Below are 4216 nucleotides of genomic sequence, written 5' to 3' on the forward strand. Positions count from 1 at the left end.
TACAATACATTCAAATAGGTTTATAACAACACAAGTGCGAATAAAAGATGACAGATTTCCTTAAAGGATGGTTTCATGCTTACACTCACAAATCGTCACACACAAGCAAACACAAATCGCACACCAGTACAAACACATCAGCAGCTTTGGCCGTAGAAAGTCCTGTGATGATTTATTACGTTCTCCATCAGTTATGTAGGGTCAGTTACAGTACACTGATAGATCTTCAGCCTGCAATTTTCCCAACAATTCACTAAACCTTGCAAAAACAATCCAGTGTCCACAGAGGTCAGATAGTGGACGTGAGGGCGGGGGGAGAATGTTTTTCATTTGACTTTAACAAAGCCTGCACTCTTTCTCATGTTGAAATCACACTTTCTCTCTCTCGTGACCTATCAGCATCCTTCGTTCCTCGACATCCCCAGGACATCTTGTGCTCAGCTTAGCTGACCGTATCTTCAAACAGGCTGTTTACATCACCGTTTGTTTTTCAAAGCTCGTAGGAGGTAGGAGTCAGCGATGGTCAAAAGAACATCTGTGCAGTACCTAATATCTGTAAAAGTTACACCGCAAAGATGTTTTCATACTGTAGATTCCTCTGTGGGGTATCATTCTCATTCTCTTCTGTACTTGAATAGCACTTCTATGAATATGTTTGAGGCTTTTTTCTGAGAATAGTGCAGCGTGCAGTTCTGCCTCCAGGACTCTTAAATAATAGTATGTACCTTTCACACAAACACCCTGTGGAATAAATACTGTACACACCATCTCACCTCTGTCAGAATTTACCAACAGCACAATTGAGTCATACGCGTGTGTTTGTGTGAGGAAGAAACACACTGTTATTTGTTGCTCCTGAGGGGTTGTGTGGGTTAAAGTTTTTTTAATTTCATTAGCGCATTTTCAAGGCAGAAATGATTAAATGTGTTTAGCCGATGTGGGGCGGTTATAACACATATACCGTACGGCTGCGCTGTATATTTACCAGCACGTTCACATTTCTAAGGTTATGGGACCCGTCTGCGAAATAAAGATAAATCAACAGGGGCAAAAAAGTAGTTCAGTTATGAAAAGTTCTGCATTGATGTGTAAACAAAACTGTGAATTAATGTTATTCGAGCATGTACGAGGATTAAACGCTCCAACAAAAGAAGCGTTCTCTTAAAAAGGTCTCCGCAATTCACAAGACTCCGAATGAGCTGGCAAATTAGTTTTGTCATAGGTTTTTGACTCCCCGTCACATAAGTCTATTAGCCAGCTAGCAAACACGGGTTGCAGACAATGCGCATTCAGCTTCAAATGAAGGATTTGATTTTATACATCTTGAATTTATTGAATTGGTGAAAAAGCAGGCATACCAGAACAGTATAGAGGCGAGACTGAATGCGAGTTTGCTAAAACAGTGCTTAAATAGCTATTAACCGATTGACCCGTGACATCAGAGAAATTCCATGCAAATGGTTTTAATCATACAGGATAGGTCAGATGTCAATGTTTGGTGGTATGAGAACCCATGTCACGTCTCTCGTAAAGTTTTTAAAGCACTTTGGGTTTTTAAAGCGTGAAGTAAGTTGCATCAAATCTTTTGATGTTCCCAATTTTGAGGAAGCAGAACTATCACGTTTTGAGTTTGCTGTACTCATGCATGTTAATTCCTTTTAATTTCAAACATTTAGTAAGGTAACTTCTTTGTTATTTACAGTTAAATAAAAGAATGGCCTTTTACATATGATGGTTATTTAAACAAGACAGTAATATGGCCCGTAAATGCGACCTCCGGAGGACCTGAGCTGCTTATTGAGTTATATTTGCAAACATCAAAACCACTGCAAACGTATAAATTATCAGATCAACTTACGGTGTAAGAGTTTATGCTTTCAATTACACTCCTGTAAGTGTCTGGCAACACAAATGAGTGTAGAGACTGAGGAGGGGCGGGAAAAACCCTTGCTAATATTTTTTATGTTGTTAATATTTTTACATACAGCTCCTTTAAAGGTCCAGTCAGTGAAATCTAGCGACAAGGTTGCTAATTGTAACCCACCGCTCACTTCACCCCTCCCTTTTGAAACACGGCTGACAGAACATAGCGGATTATATGCAAGGTGACCCGTAGTGTATGTAGATAGAAATAGCTCATTCTAATGTAATAAAACTAATGCTTCAAAGTGTAAGCTGTAATACACCTCTGAAGACGTAGTTATGTAAATAATATTGTATTTCCCTCAGTCGATCCTCTTCTGATCCTCTGATTACACACTGAACCTTTAGGCCAACCTAAACTTTTCAGCTCCATCAACAAGTAACACACAGCCTTCACAGAGAGTGATGCAACACACACGACTGCTCTGGAACCTCCCACAAGCTAAGCACCATTCTTCTCAACGGTAGTAACCCCAAAACAGTAAAATACAACACCCTCTTCTAAATATCAAAGATAAATGAACATTCTTCATTAACAAGGCTTTATCCTGTCTAAAAACGCTTTAAAATAATACTTAATTTCAAAATTTACTCCCCTAATGCAGTCTCACGCAAAGCATGCTGGTAAGTGAAAATCATTCTTAACAAATCGTCTTGAATTAACTTGTTTTAATGAAGTTATACTAACTTAAAGGAAGTTAAACTAACTTAAAAGTAAGAATTAGTTACAGGAACTCAAAATATTTATTTTATATAAAATTAAGTTTACGCTACTAACTACTATCAACACTAAGGTAAATGAACTGTAACATCAGTAACAGATTCGTCACATCCACAGTGGTCCATATTCCGAATAAACGGGCTCGTAAAAATCAAAATATAATAACTGTTTTCAAGCCTTCTCCATTTATTATTATTGCTTCTGGATTGTACATTTTAATACACAGAAATGTTACAATGTCCTCTTTCAAAAACGTGCATCCTTAATTTTTCTCTTTAAAAAGAAAACTTGACTATAGACAGATATTTTTCTTATGTCTGGACTCTATCATTAGTAAAATATACTGTAAGCAGACTAATCAATATATCGACAATAAATACATTTAAAAATATATAAATTCATTTATACGACTGAAAATTTCACATCCATAACACTTAAATTCCTCATCAGTGTTGTTTTACAAAAAGAAAGATGTCCTTTTGAAATAGCGTCCACAAGTGAACACTTCACAGAAAGACCTGTTGATGTTGTGTAGCACAATACATAAAAGAAGTTATTTTGTTTCTTTTATTTTGTGAAGGTAATTGATATTTGACTCTGTTGCATGAGCTCAATGTAAGATGTAGAGGAGGTGTATAAATGAAGAAGCGTGTCTTCAAGAGTAATATTATTTTGGACGCCCTCAGGGGGACGTATGGCAGATGCTGGTAGTCCAGCGAGAAGTGCGTTCCGGCTGAGAAATGACTGGAGCCTGGAGCTTTGTAGGGCTGCTGCTGAGGAAGGGTCTTATTTTCATTATACTGTGGTGCAGTTGTCGAATAGGAACCGGCAGATGGTGAAAAATGTGTTTATGACTAGCGTGATATGTTTCTTTCTTTTCACTCGCTTCAGAAGAAAGGAAGCACAAGTTAAATTCCTGAACATCGTTCAAATTCCAGCGTTGCACCATTGAGGATGGAAATGGAGACGTTGTTTCACATGGAGAGATGCAGCGGCATGAAGGAGGTCTGAAGGTACCGCGGGGCCTCTGGCAGCCGTGCTCGCCATCAACTGCTTTTCCAATTGAATTCTAGTAGATATTGGCAGCTAGCGAAGAGACCTAAGAAGTGTAATGTGAGAACATTTCTGGAGGTTGAAAACAAGTCGGCCAGCGGTATTTTGGACGCCCTCAAGGGGCCGCGTGGCAGATGCTGGTAGTCCAGTTCCCGTAGTCAAGCTGAGAAATGACTGGAGCCTGGAGCTTGGTTTTAGCTGTTGAGGAAGGGTGATATCTTCCTTATGCTGAGGAAAATTAAGTGGCAAGATCTGGAGCTTGCTGTAATGTGCCTGAGAAAAGAGATCTGGCCAAGATTGAGCTTGAAGCGTTGAGAAACATTTGACTTGATACCTGAAGTACAGACACTAGATTTGTAGTAAACAGTTATTATGATACCAAACATTTGATCTATTATTTTAGAGACACTTGGACATCAAGTCACACTTTTATGGCGTGAAATAGCACAATATTCTCTCACATGTTAACACAGGTGTTTTCAGCTGTAGCTTCACTTTTGTTTGACAACCAGAAAGAGT

The sequence above is a fragment of the Triplophysa dalaica genome, chromosome 21, assembly GCF_015846415.1.
Source record: "Triplophysa dalaica isolate WHDGS20190420 chromosome 21, ASM1584641v1, whole genome shotgun sequence".
Lineage (NCBI taxonomy): Eukaryota > Metazoa > Chordata > Actinopteri > Cypriniformes > Nemacheilidae > Triplophysa > Triplophysa dalaica.